Genomic DNA, 15,290 nt, shown 5'->3' on the forward strand with positions numbered 1-15,290 from the left:
CCAGCTTCGTTGCCCTCCTCTGCACTCGTTCCAGCACCTTTTATCTCTCTTGTATTTAGCTGCCCAAAACTGGACACAATACTCCAGGTGTGGCCTCCCCAGTGCAGAGTACAGGGAGACTATCACCTCCCTACTTCTGCTGGGGTTACGCTGCAGTAAGATTTTATACAGCCGTAAGTTATCACCAGGTCTAATGTGCTTGTGTCTATTATTTTTATATCACCCCGCTCAGTCACGTCAAAGCCCAGCACTACAGCATCGCATTTTTCCTGGGCCCATACACGTGATTGTGCGTTGTGGAGAACAACCTGGGGAAACGATGGCAGCAGTAGTTTATAATCTGCTACCAGGTGATGATGGTTGGAGGAGCCTGGCCTAACCTGGAGGCTAGCACCTCAGGCGCCTGCTGGCCTCAGAGGCAAAGGCCTCAGGGAGCTTCCAGGGCGGAGCAGGGCCCTCAGCCACCAGCCCGAGAGGTGTAACCTCCATTTTCAGCCTGCCCTGCCTGGGATTTGGGGGAGGCGGTGTTTGTGGGGTGCTGGGGGAAGCCCATCCCACCGAGCAACACCTGCTGCCAAAGCAGCCCCACATCGAAGGGCTGTGTTCTCTCAGAGCGGCGGGTGGGCTGCGGCTCCTTCCCCCGCGGAAGGGGCCGCAGCCCACCCGCCGCTCTGAGAGAACACGTCCCCTGGCGCTTCAGCCCCCTGAGGGAGCAGCCGGGAGCTGCGGTCCCTTTAAGACGCGGGGGCGCGCGTCACGTGGTGCGCACCGGCTCTCGGGCGGCGGTGTAGTCCCTTGACCGGGGTGGCAACGTCGGCCAGCGGGGCTAACGGCTGTGGGGGGGACTACAGCTCCCAGCGGCCACCGCGGGGACGGGTGAGCTCACCGGCCGCGCCCGGGCAGGCCTCGCAGTGCACGCCGGGAGTTGTAGTCCGCCGTCCCCCTCGGCGACGGGCTGTGGCGCGGAGCGAGAACTACGTATCCCAGCGTGCCCCGCGGGGCGGGTTCCCGTCAGCGCAAGGGGGAGCCCCCCGACGTAAAGGGGGATCACTTTCCCCTTGTGTCCGCCATATTGGACGGTAACTCTGGTCAGCGGCGCTGGGGCCGAGGGAGTCCCCGTGGCCGTGACAGTCGGTGCGCTCCGCTCCTCGGCGCCCGGGGTAGCCCGTGCCCCGGCCCTGCCCGTCCCCTCCGCTCCCGGGCGCTCGCGGCGGCCCCGCGCCCCTTCCCCTCCTCCTCCTCCTCCTTCTTCTCCTCCTCCCTCCCCCCCCCTCCCCGCTCCCTCCTCCCTTGCCCGGGTGTCAGGCACGATGAGTCCGGCCGACGCCAAGCGCGGAGCCAAGCGCCGGAAGAACAAGCGGGGCGGCGGCCTCAGCAGCACCGGCGGGCCGGGACCCAGCGGCGGCGGCGGCGCCGGCGGCCTGGGCAAGGCCGGGGCGGCGGCGGGAGCGGCCCCTCTGCGGGCTGCGACCCAGGCGGCCGCCGCCTCGCCGAGCGCGGTGGGCGGCCTGCTGACAGCGCCGGCGACGGCCGCCGGCAACGGAGCCCTGGGCGGCGGCGGGGCCGCGGCGGGACACGGCGAGGTGAGGGGGGGGGGGGCGCCAGGGCGGGCGGCGGTGACATCCCGCTGCGGCGGGCCCGGCACACACCCACCCGGGCGGGCGGTGCTGGCAGCCGGGGGGCGGCCGCCGCGCCATCCGCCCTCTCCTCCAGCCCTTTTCGGTGGGTGCGGGCCCCGGGGCCTCGGTGGGGCGGGGGAAGCGAGTGCTGGGCCCCTCGCAGCGGCCGGGGGCCGCGGCGCTGCCCGGCGTGGCGCGGCGGTGGGGCTGGGCAGTGTCCTCGGCTCCCCACCCTTTGTGGGGGAAGGGCAGCGCAGGCTGCTCGGGGCCGTGTCGTCCGGGGGTTTCTGCTGAAATCCCGGCAGGAGCCAGCTCCAGGGTCCTCATCCTTGGGGGTCTTCGGACTCGGGCCCCACCTTAATGCGGGAGCTGTAGGAAATAGGCGGGCAGGCCTTGAAAAATCAAAAATATACCTTTGTGTATTTTTTTTCCTATTGGAGCCCTTTTTGCAGTAGACAACTTCGTTAAGCATAGAAGGTTCACTGTAGCTTGGGCTGTGGTTTGCACTCTGGTGCCTCAGAATAATTTAGATCTGTTACATTATTTCATAATGTGGTGAAATTTGTTGGGAGCCGATTGTGTGGTTTAATTGGTCTTTTTTTAATAAAAATTGCTCAAGGATTAGGCCTTTAAAAAGGTATACTACTGGCTCAAGTGACAAAAAAGTAAATAAGTTTACGTTCCTTTCTCATGTAAAGGTTACCCCAGATTTTTTGTTATCTACACAAAGCTTGCATTTAGGTATCATATTTACAAAAGCATTTCCTGCTGACAGCATCTTTAGACTTCCATGTGTATGTCATACAGCCTGCTCCGTTTCCTCTCTCACTCTCATAAACTTGTACATGTGAGGGGGAAATAGAAAAAAATAGCTTTTGTGATGTAGGGTCTCTGAAATACCATGATGTAACAAATGTTTTTTTTTTTTGTTCTCCTTGTAATTTTGTGCCCATCTATTTTGCTAGGTCAACAAGCAATCTGATGTTTGTAGATTAACTTCCTCTCCACTCCCCGCCCCCCCCCCCCCCCCCCCCCTTAAATCTTGTCTTTCTATGCTCTCATACTTGGTTACCCAAAATCCACAGTTTTAGATTAACCATTTCTGTATGTCTGTTCTAATCTGACACTTATTTCAGGCATAATTTCCTTTTGGGACAGTAACCCTTATATGATTTAGATATCCAGAATGATGTACATAATGGCAAAGAGGTGTGCAGGTTTTTATTTGTAACTTGCAAGTCATCACTAAACTCTGTTCTAGTTAAACCTCTAGCAGGAAGATACATCTTGTTTTGTTTTACGTTTTAGATTGCAAGTTCTTCCAGGCACAGGTTCCTAGATATTGTTGGAATAAACATGGTAATGCCAAGGGAAAGACAACAAGCAGTGGAGTGATATGCAGAATGGAGCATTGATGTGATTCAAATAGTGAAGGCTCCACTATCCCTGAAATTTTGATCTGTTTGTATCTTGTGGTTATGTGTAGTCGAGGACTTTAGTTCTAATCTAATCACACTGAATGAATTCTGAAATTTGTCTTGAAAGGGCAACATCGCTGCTAGTCTTCCTACTTAATGTTTCTTCTTTCTTTCAGACTAGGTACTTCCTAATAAAATTTCCCAGTCTTCAGGAGTCTTCACTTGGAAAGTATAAGTCATATCTTCAAAATGAAATACAGTATTTCGGCACTAAATTTCTGGGAAAATACTTGTGTATATTACATGTACTGATACGTTATTCATACTCTTATAAGTGAGCACAACATGCTATTTGGAATGCATTTGTAACTTTGTCTTAATTGATCTTTTTTGCTTATACTCCTGGATGTCTATGCAATTTGTCAAATGTTTCTATTTCACTTAACGGTGTAGTGCAAGTGATTCTGAAGACTGATGGACAAATGGGGAATTAAGAAGTTGACTGAATAGATCAGTTAGTTGAGCTAGAATAAACCTGCAACACACACCTTATTTAATCAAACAGTAAGCATAGTAGAATTAGATTTTGAGGATAGATAAATCCCTGTGCTCAGTTTCTGAAAGGTAATGCTTATACTCCATAATGCTCCTTTAAAGTTGGTGTTACTTCCTCCATACTGGTTTCAATGACCTTTTTCTTGACATTTCAATACCTTTCCAATGGTGGTGACATATGAAAGTTGCTACTGCTTGCTTCAAAGATGAAATCTTAAAGCATAACATGACTGTTACTTACATGAGTATGTGATCTCCCTAATGGTTAATAATTTGCTAGTTAAGGGTACATGGTCAAAACAAGACTTAGTTCTTTGAGTGAAAGACTAGCATATGTTTTTTCTGGATTAAGTTGAGAAAGAAAACTGTGTATTTTACATGACTGATCACTTCTAAATTAGGTGCAATATTTGTTTTGGCTGTATGGAGAGTAAGCAATGCACTAATAGCTGTAAAGTAGTAACCAGAGTTGCTTTACTTTCATCTTACACAGAATATTGTAAAGTTCCTGTTAGTGGGTAAGAGAAATCATCAGCCAATTCTCTGCTGGACAATCTTGAATGTTTAATCTCTCAAAATATATAAAATATAAAAACCCCATGATTTCTGTATTTGCTGCACAGCATAATGTTTTCTCCTTGTTAGCATGCTTTCTGTTTTCCAGCTTTCGTCACTTCCCTGGTTTTAGGGCATCCGTTCTGAATGTGGTGGGCACATCCTTCTGCTAACATTCTATTAGATGGTTATTCCAAAACTTGTCTGAAATGTAGAGTGAAACAGGATGTTGAAGGAGTCATCCCTTGTATGCTCCATGTTCTTGTGTGTCAATAATAGTTCAGAATGATGTATGCTTTTAACATGCTTTATAAAACAGGTTGAACAGAATTTTAAAAGGGCTGTATTTATGGTTGAAACTAAAAGCACATGTGCCAGTATTGAAATTCTAGCTAAGCCTGTTAGAACTAACAAGTATATTTTATTTGAGGTTTTTATACACCTTATCTGGAGGGGTTTTTTAAGACTGTAGGCTAAATTCTGCATTAGAATACATGCTAAGTCCTGTTCTGGGATGCAAGTGGGCAACTCCTAATGGAATCTTCCTGGAAGCTACGTTGCCCCATGCACATGCTTTATAGCATCCAAATTCATCCTCTCTAGCACTATGAGATGTTTTAGAATGATAGTGAAATTAAGGATGCTTTGGCAGTGTTTCAGTGGAAGGGAGTATCTCAGTTTTTGGAAACCTGTAGCTGTGTGGAGTTACTGGAAACAAAGTAATTGAGTTGTGTGGTGCTGCTGCAGGACTTCCCTAGGATTTACATTTTTTTCCTTACAGAACTATTTACAGCAGTGTTACAGAGTGAAGAGTTAGGTATCCTATAAATAATAGTAATTTTTAGCCAGAAAATAAAATAAACATTTTGAAGTTTAATGTATATATTTAAAGAAATAGATCTTGCTTTCTGTTGGTTTGTTTAATTATTATTTTTTTTAAAATTCAGTAGTGCATTGCGTCAGGCCTTCATAATTTGATCCTATAAATTTTTGACTGACAGTTGGATTATTGATGCTGTGAGATGCATTTGATTATCAACCACTGTATAACTCATAGATATACTGTAGCAAAATTGTCTGTTCCTTATGTTCAGGTACTTTGGGGTGAGGAGTTTTGTGTCAGTGGCTGATCAGCTGCAGTTGTAGTTTTTGTTACAGGCCTGACCTTGTGTTATTAAGGGGAATAATTTAGTAGCCATTTTACAGTGCTGTCACTTACATTTTTCAAAGTATTGTTTGTCAATTGTAGTAATGTATTAAATCTTCTTACATGTGAGCTGTCTGTTTTAGAATTTTCATCAAATATTTCACTGGACTATTCCTTTATTACAAGATACTGCTTTTTAAATGGGAGATGCTATACATAGCAGACCATACATTGCCACCTTTTAGACCATTTTTTTTAGCAGCTTTGAAGTTCTTTGCATTTTACTGATATCTGTGCTTGATTTATTGTTTGAGATTTTCCCTTTTTTTCTCTTCCCCCTCCATGATTCAAACATTCAAAAGAAATAGTATACAAAAGAGGAGCTTTGTCAGGAACTCAGAAGTTCAGCAAATAGCTAGCTTTTGTACTTTTATGTTGGGCCTCCTCCTGTCTAAAAGCAAACTTATTTTGGCCATTTTTTTTGGTCAAGGTTCAGGTAAACTAGAGAAATTCCAATAAATAAAATAGTATTGTAACCTCTACTCCTCAGGCTGAGAAAGCAGGTACTTCTAAACACTCATAACACTTACTCAGTGAAAAATAAGTCTTTTTGACAGTCTGATAGCATATTTGTTCCTCTGACTAAATGCAGTTCACTCTCTCTTTTTTTTAAATAGACATGCAGTCCCTGCCCTGAAGAGCTTATGCTCTGCTTATTTTTTTTTGATAAAAGGAGATGTAACAGAATAGGATAACACTATTAGGATTGGGTTTAGGTGGTATGGTTGAGTTAACTTGCTAATTTAGAAAGAGATTCTATTGTGGCTTAAATGAATCTTAACTAGAACATTTCGAACTTTAAAACAAGCTTAATAGTTGCATAGCATTCACATTAATAGCTCTTTCTTAGATTCTTCCTGTGATCGGTTAAGACTAATAGATCTGAGACCACAGGCACAAGTATTAGTGGTGTGTTCAGATCTTGTAATACTGCTCCTGGGAAGTGTGTGTCTGTGTGTACTCATGACCTTGACGTATATCCAATCCCTGAGCACTCCATTTCTCCCCCACCTCCTGCACCTGCTCTATCATGGTGAATTGATAATGAGAATAATCTGTTGTGAATTGTTAGATGAAACATGTGGAAAGTGTGTCCAAAAAAAAGACATCTGGTTCAGTGATGTCTGATCTGTACTAGCTAGGCTAACTATCCTCCTATGGCTTTGTTATGAGATATTTGATTCTGGGTGTGAAGGCAAAGGATTTTTTTTTTTCCTTGCTATATTGTTTGCAAAATGGTTGAGAGAGATTGAGAGGGAGAAATGTTTTACTCTAAAAAAAAATGTAGTGACTCCCTTCTCCTCCAAACTTCTGTTTCCTGTCTGTGAAAATGAGACCTTGTTGATTTAATTTGGAACTAGATTATTATGAAAAGTTAGTTCTGAAATAGGTGCATATTGATGAGACTATTCAGGGTTCTTGTCCAGTTTTTGTCCTGCAATTTTTTTGATCCCAAGCAGTACCTGAAGCTTCATTTAGATATCTGATACCACATTATTTTTTTGATTATGGCATTTATCATTTTGTAGTGGTATCCCATCTTGAGGGGAGCCCTCAAATCCTTTCTGCTTTACAGTCTGTGTAAGGAAGGGATCCAGGCTTCCTCTCTTCTTGCCTGGCAAGGAGAACTGTGTGGATGTGGAAATTCAATTTGGTGGTGTTTGGTGCCTGCAGGACTGATGTATGTGTAGTAAGGGTGGTCCTTAACAAATACAGGTCTGCTGAAGATATGTTGTGAAGAAGCTATTAGGAGAAATAACTGGGAAATAAACCTGCTTTGTTTAGGATGTACAGGGCTTCATGGATGTGCTAGGCAGTGTTCCAGGTTTATATGGATCTGGGTAATCAAAGAAGATTTAATATTTGTCAGGGCTCCTTCACTGGTGGGAAAGGAGGTCATATATCCTCTTTTATTAAGGTAATGAAAACAGTTCCTACATTTTCCTTTCTTGTGGTAACTTTTTTATTTTAATAGTGACTGAGGTAGCTTTGGACTGCTCTGTTTGAGAAAGAGTATTCCATATGTGAAATTTTCCGAGGATAATTAAACAGAAGGAAAAATTTGATTGAAATGGATAGAAGAGTGCTGCAGTTCAGTTCTCTTTCTTTGCTAATATCTTAATCTACAAGTTCCAAATTTCTTGTGCTGCAAATAAAGAGTTCAGCTGGGAAATGACTTTTATGATGCTGTTCTTAATGTTATTATGGGAACTGCCCAAATTGAGGCTCGTCTGAGGATGCAGTAAAATAACTATGACATTATTTTTTTGATACAAGAAATACTTAATTTTATATTGTCAAAATTCATGGCAGCCTGTGACATTATTGACCTTTACCTCCTAGCTGTGTGAGGAAACACACCAGGAATAGTATTAAAGATAGGTCTGAGCAATATAGTATTTTTCCTGAAGTATATATTTTCTTTTTCATATCTTTTCTATATGTTTTCTTTTTTAATATAGAATGTACAGCTGCCTTAGTGGTGCAGAGGTTAGTATGAGCACTGTTTTACGAAGTGGATTTTAGGGGAAAAATTAATGGGGTTGCCTGTGAGCCTGTTTGACTGTTGAATTGAAGTTGTTCATGTTGGACTGGTGATAGTGCTGGAGAAAAACTTTCTTGGAGTGTGAACTTTAACCATGTTCTTAAATAATCAACTTACCTTTTGTTGTACAGGCCAGAAATGTAGTTCTCTCCATCTCAAATATCTTGTAATGATAGAACATACTCGGGCATCTGAGAGGGAGGTGCTCCTGTTTTGCATCACTGTAGAGTGGCCATCTCTACTCTTTATTAAAGGAAGCCTTGAGGAACTTTGGTATGAGCCTAGAGTTGGATAGTATGAAAAATCTCTGCAGGAGGCCATGCTTAGCCTATGCTTGTCTATTGAGTTATGGCTTCTTTCTTTATTTGAAAGAAAAAAAACCAAACCAAAACCAGCTGGAGCTCAAAAGGGTTGAGATGAGTGACCCCCTGCGTCATTTCTTAAAACTGAAAGGGTAGCTTTGCTCACGTATAGGGAGGAACAGAAGAGTGACTCCACTATGCGTTTCTTGGAAGAAAAGCTCTGGGTACTTCCATGAAACATTGCTGTACATAGTCTCTTCTCAGGCCTAGAGAAATAAAACAGAATAGGTTGCAAATGCCTCTGTAGTGTTACTTGTGGTGGAATGCCACAAAGTTAAGTCATCATGCACAGTAGATCTTTACACTAGTCCTCCTTTAACACGTTGATCTGTTGAACTGGTTTGTAGTACCTTTGTCAAGTGTTTGCTTCTGAAGGAACTTCAAAAACATGAGACCACAGTCATCCAGGTAAATAATTTTTTACAGGGTTACTAAAGTCAGTATTTTGAAGTCCAGAGCTTTGGAGTGCCTTGATCTAGAGCAGACTTGGCATCTGGGCTTTAGGGCTTCTTGTATGGTCTCATCTTCTACTCATCTTAGAACCTGGCTGTGAGAAGTGAACTCCTGGCAGTGCAGGAGGGGCCAGGAGCCTTCCGCTGTGGTAGGCAGCGAGGACTAATTTCTGGGAGTGTGCATGGATGGCAGTTGCTGGTAGAAAAAGCTGCTGGTTTTATTTTAACTGCTTTGGCAGCAGTTCAGTGGTCTGTGTTGAGCTGTGAACAGATGGAGGATGTGATCAGCTGTTGGGGCAGTGTTTGCTGCTCTAAATAGCTGTTCCTTGTCTTCTCCAGGGAAAGGTAGCAGGGTGGATAGAAGTGTCCGGGTGGCAGCCCAGGGGACTTCACTGTTCTAGATCTAAATTTTCAGATGCTCATCTTTATTCTTCTAGATATTAATTATGCCTACGCTATCAAAAGTGTTAGTTTAGTCATAGCTTGCATTGCAATGTCAGCTTTGCTCACTTTGATCCGTAAGTCAGTTGTTGCTCTTTTTGGAAATAACAGCTTCTCTGCTTAAAAGTTAAAGCAAAACCAAGCAGTGTAGAGAACTGGGCAGTGGTTGGTTTATGTCCCAAATCTGTGAATATGCTTTCTAAAGGTTGTATATAAATATATGCATCACTATCATAGAACTCTAGTGATTGATATCTGTTTATTAAATATTATATGGTTGATAGGTTAGCTACAGTAATTAAATCCAATAGTTGTTCTGTAAAAATGTAAAGGACTCCATAGATCCATAACTCTCTGTAGTTTTCTGAATTAGGAGTGTAAACACTAGCAACTTAAGTCTCTGCTAAGGCTTTTGGTACTTAGCCTTATGTGGACAACAGTGAAATAATTGAGAGGTGTTTCTGTGTAGTTTTCTTTTTCCCTCTCCCTTACGGTCTCACTCACCTCCTTTAGGAAATCTGCAAACATAGCAGAAGTACCAGCTGAAATTACTCCCCAAAGAGGGTATTGGAGAGTACAGCATCAGAAGCTGAAAGAGGTTTACAGTAATGGGAATCTCATTTAGTTATAACACTCAGACAGCTATTGGCAAGGGGGGAAAAATGCATATGGCGTGTTGTGTTAGGAGCATCCATCTACTGAGCCAGCTTTCATCTAAAATTGGTCATCTAACCTAATCGATGATCTGGATTCGTGGTAGTAATCTGCCTCTCAGGTGGATTTAGCACATCTGTGTGCTAGCATGGCTGTCCGGCTTCTGCCAGAGCTGGTGCATAATAACTCAGAGTTCGTGTTCAGCCATGTCCATCAAACATTCTTTCTGTAGCACCACCACCAACTATTTAGGAGCTATAAACCTGGATATTTGTCAATTAGACTGACATCTGAACAAGACCCTGAAACACTTGTATTTAGCAAAATACTGCTTTCTCAGGGGCTGGTCTTTTTTGGTCTACTTTTATTCTCCCCATCTGTCAGAAGAAACAGGTGGCAATTACAGATCTGATAAGAGAAGTCTGTGGTTAGTGAATGGGGATGATGTCTTTGGAAGGATAGAATAAGACTAAAATGGCTTTTTCTTTCCTCTTGGATGATGTAGGAGATGAGTTAATGTGGATGAGGAGAGAAAGCTGTAAAAGAGCAAGCATTATTGATGTACATGAAATATGCTTAGCCTTTTAAAATGGGCAAGTCAGTTCATGAAAGAAAGACTCTTGAACATATTAACTGAGCGTGACATTATGTAACCTTTTTTTTTTTTTTAACTTGACTAATAAGTTTTGGTCATGTCCTTCATAGGTTTTGAGTATCTGTCATTAGTGACATCTAAAACTTAATTATATCAGCATTGTAAGGTGAGGGACAGAAAAGGCTGTCAATTGAATCCTACTCCTGGAAGAAGTCTATTAATGCAAGACATGACTCTTTAAAATCTATGTGTTTCTTTATTAGGGCGTATCTCATTGTGTGTAGTGCTGAAATTTGTTGGAAACTGTATTAAATGTAACATACACCTAATGGTCTGCAAAATGCTGTAAGGCTCTACCTTGACTCCGGTTCTGCTTTAAGCTTTGTGCTGTCAGACTGCATCAATGACAGCTCCTTTACAAACAAAAGAAGTGGCTTTAGGCAGGGGTGCCAGACATGAATGCACTCTGCCACCCGCTTCTTCTCTTTGAGGCTTTCTTCAAAGAGAGAGAACTAGTGCAAACAGCTGTATGTTGATGTGGTTGGAGTCAGTGCACTGACTGTGGGCACTGCAAACTTTTGGATTTTTTTCTGTATTTTTGGACTAAAGTAATTTTGCTTTTAAACTAAGATGATTTTTTTTTTTTTGAAAGCCAAAGCTTGTTTTCTGGCTGGTTTTTTTGGTGTTTTTTTTTCCTACGTGCAGAAATAGTAGTTTTAGCTCTGAGAGCAGAACTCTTCCAAAGCTGGGAAGGTGGTGCTACCACAGAATTGTACACAAGGGTAGTTCACCTATTTTCTAATAGTAAGTGGCTTTTTCCATTGATCTAGGTGCAACGAACTGTGATGTAAAAATACCTTGAGTTCACATGTTTTCATAGACAGACTTTTGTTTGTGAATATTACAAGAAGTTACAGACCATCTTTCAAATTCTATAACCATATTAAACCCAATAGTTGACTACTTCAAACTTGTTGTAGGGAGTATTGAACAGAGATGGATGTGAGGCTCTGAATTTGGATGGCACTAATGTTGATGCAAGCCCAGGGACACTTTCATGGACAGATGTGTGAGTGAGAATGGGCGTGTGCATGCTTATACATGTGTGTGCATGTATCCAAGCTTTTTAAAACATGGCATTTTTGAATGTGGATTAATGATGTTGCTATGTAAGTGTAGGCACGAAGTAAATACTTTGTGTGCATGTATGTTGTTTTTATTAGAGCGCATACATATGTGTTAGGGCTGCTGAGGGATAAAAAGTGCCTGAGTAAATGTTTAAGGGTTCTTTGCCACACTGGGTCTCAGTGAAACCAGTCATTGGGAACAGAAGAGTTTGCCTTAAAAAGCAGTTCTAAGCCACAGTACAGTTTTGCCAGCCTTTAGTGTTTAATTGGTGTGGAGTTAATGACCAAAAGATTTCTTAATTGCCGTAATGCTTCCAGGCTGCTTATCTTCAATAAGCTGCTGCTACAACAGATGGCAAGTTAGTGGTTTAGCAGTGGTTCACTAGAAGTTTTTCACTGCTTTATTTTAATGGCCATAACTTATCTATGCAGGTATAGTGTGTAGTTGAAACCCAAATATTCACTGGAATAGGCTTCAGATGAATTAAGGTTTTATTCTGTCACTCAGCAAGAGATAGAACACTCTTTTACTGTCAGAAGAAACTTTGCACTTTTATCTGTGTGATCATCTTATTTTATCTTTACTTCGTTTTCCTGGCTACTCCCAAGATTAATCTCCACTATACTGTCAATTCTCTGCTTTTTTCAGGGAGTCTGCAGGGAATTGTACTGGTGTCTGCTGTGATTTGAGACAGCTTGCAGCAGCAGCCTGAAGCTGACTGTTTTGTTTTTTTTTTTTTGTTAGTGTCATAACTGGCTAAGAGTCTGAACCACAGGAATGAAAGTGGACAAAATTAAACTTCCATAATTTTCAGATATACTTTGCTTTAAAAAAATATTTCTATGCTTTCAATGGAAAAAAATTACAATGATTTTTTTCTCTGTCTGAGAACAGGCTACCATACTTGTACAGCTATAAATTTGAAACCTTATGTAGGAGGAGGAAGAACTTTGTACTGAGGAACACTGCAGAGTAACAAAGTTAAATATTAATTATTATTTCATGTTTTTGGAAGTGATGGCATTGGCGACCTAGCTTTTTCAGAATTATGGGGAAATCATGACATTTAATCATGCATACGTTGACTATTATTTAGACTGCTTGTTGCATGTTCTTTAAACTTGATGGCTGTGTCTTATGCCTTTGTAATAAGAATGAGAAGAGTATTCTTTTGTCAATATTTAAAGTTACTCTGGGCATATATTTTCATTGCAAATCAGGTGGAATATCTAGTGACTGCGTGTGGTTTAAGGGATTGTTCTGGTCCCCAGGAATTTGTTAAAACATTACTAGTAGTGGCCAAAACATTACTAGTAATGGCTTGTGGAAATTTATTCCTTAATACAAATAGAGCTTTCCAATAGAAGTCTGAATGGGTGCTTGCCTTTGTGGCTTTTGACGAAGGACAAAAATGAGTATTTGCGTAAATGTGAAGCCAGTTCTGAAACAAATACTGAAGTCAGTGGGTTGCATCTTATGATGCTTCCTGTTAGTGGGACTGGCTCATCCTCTCAGTCAATAAGGTATTTCTGACGATTTGACAGCTAAGCTGCAAAAGTCTATGGTAGTCCATGTCTGTTTCCTGTTAAAGCCTAGAGGATCCTAACTAGCATTAGACCTCCCTTATACTGAAGACACTAAAAAAATCCATTAAATCCAGTTACTCCCAATCCTGTTAATATTTATGATAATCCTGAGAAAGCCAACATCCCTATCATTCATTAGCTTTTTGCATGAAGTCTTGGCTTGGCAAAATGGCTGATACATAGTGTGCAATGCTATAATATGAGGATACTTGAGGTATTGCCCTAATATTAAAAAAAAAAAGTCCTAAATAATTGTATTTTTACATTTGAATTGTTTTCCCAAGTTCAGGATGAATTATTCTGATGAGAAAAGAATTTTCTATGGTTTCTTTGTGACTCATGTATTTCCTTTTTTTTAATAGCAGGAAGTTAGTCTTCACTGTTTGCTTGCATTGTCCTATCTGCCACTTTTGCCACAAACATTGTTTTGTATGGTTTGCTTGAGTAATTTTAACTTTTTGAAGTTACATGCAAAGTTTTTTGTAATGTTTGTATTAACTCATGATCAGCAAAAAAAACCTTCATGCGGTGGAGTCTGCCTTTATTGATGGTTTTAAGGCTTTGTATTTATGACTAGTAAATTTTTAGTGTCCTTGTCTTAATCTTTTTCACCAAAACGGGTATTTTGTAGGGGGGCTGTCTGTGACATGAGAGAGTTTGGGTAAGTATAGGAATAATCTATTAATAAGTGTTAGTACGTGGTCAGGGAGGTGTTACGTCTGATGATTATTTCTTTTGTAATTGTCTGCTTAGTGGGGTTTACTGGGGTTTAGTGGAGCACGAATCCCTTTCATTAAACCATGAGAGGATCACTGGAAGAAGATGTCTTTCTGGCACCTGGTGCGTCTGCCTCTCCAATGTTTTTGTGATTCTTCCTTTCCTCTTAAGCAAAATTTGATCGACACTAGTGAACAGGGAGGAGGATGGCTGTAGCTCTTCTTTCTGGAAAGCCAGCCCTTTTTGTGGTCAGGCATCCTGATCTAGTTGGCCTTCCTGAAAGGAAATTACATTGGATAGGCTTACAACTCCACTCTAATGCCAGAAAATAGTGGTGGGAAAGGTATAAAGGATGGTTATGTGTCCCACTGCTACTGTCTGGATTTATCCTTCTGATTAGGGTGTCTTTTTCCATCTTCCTAATCACACTTTTACTTGTATGTTTGTGAGGGAGAGCATGGATTTGAGTAACTGGTGAGCAGGCACTGAGCAAGCAGGCAGTCTGAGCACAGCAGTGTACGAGGAGCTCCGTAGCTACCAGGGAAGTTTGGCCCTGTTTTTTCTCTTTGTGAATTGTCTTAGGTAGACTCTGCTGATTACAGTACTTTTAATCTTCTTTTAAAATATTAATGGACAACAGTATTGGTAATTATCTACCTTGATACATACTAAAAGGTAGATGATTTGTCTGAAGAATACAATTAATTTCCTTTATGATTGGTTTTTTTTGTTTGTTTGGCGGGCTTTGTTTGGTGTTTTTTGGTTGGTGGTGGTTTCTCTGTTTTCTTTTTTTGGGGGGGAAATTGCACTGTAGGAAGCAGACATAAATCCAAGCAACCATCTTTTAGAGTACTGCTCAGAACCATGCTAATTTAACTATGCTCGCATGCTAGCCAAGTAGTGAGACTTGCTGCTGGTCTAAAATAGCTGCTTACTCTGTACAAAAATGCCTTGCTACAGTCTTACTGAAACACCTGTCTTTAATTTCATTCTGTTACAAAGGTATCCTTCCTGAACAGGCCATGGTTCTTGGGTGTGGGGATTTTTCTTGTTAAAGAGTCTGTTAGAACCTGGTGTTTCATTCTTGCGAAGGTACTTGTTATTGGCAGAGTTACTCCTCAACTTCCTTTGTCATTATCAAAACTCATTAGACTCTCAATTATTCTAAGCATGTGCGCTGGCTCTCAGGTAGTTCTTTGGTTTCTTCCGTGCTTTTTAAAACTATCTCCTTCAGTTTGATACCAGAGCTGAATATAATATTCCAGAATCTCTTATCAGTGCTGTAAAATCTTGACTTCAAGTTTCATTCCATCCTTGTTTTTATCTTATTCATGTGTCTGTCTTCTGGCCAGTGGAGACAGCACTGATTATACTTGTGTCACTTGTTTGTCTAACCTGCTCTTAAAATGACCTTGTTGATGAAGACTCCATAATCTCACCAAGCAGCCTTTGTCCT

At 41.8% G+C, this 15,290-nt stretch overlaps 1 protein-coding gene across 1 annotated transcript in view; it reads left to right on the forward strand.

Moving 5' to 3' along the window:
- Window positions 1-1,448: 1,448 nt before the first annotated feature.
- FAM193A (family with sequence similarity 193 member A) overlaps window positions 1,449-15,290 on the forward strand; it is a 79,349-nt gene continuing 65,507 nt past the window's right edge. Inside the window, exon 1 of the mRNA XM_074865617.1 lies at window positions 1,449-1,583. The gene's annotated coding sequence lies outside the window, so the exon portion shown is untranslated. The remainder of the gene's footprint in view (window positions 1,584-15,290) is intronic.

This window comes from Strix uralensis, chromosome 4 (genome assembly GCF_047716275.1).
Source record: "Strix uralensis isolate ZFMK-TIS-50842 chromosome 4, bStrUra1, whole genome shotgun sequence".
NCBI classification, from domain to species: Eukaryota; Metazoa; Chordata; class Aves; order Strigiformes; family Strigidae; genus Strix; species Strix uralensis.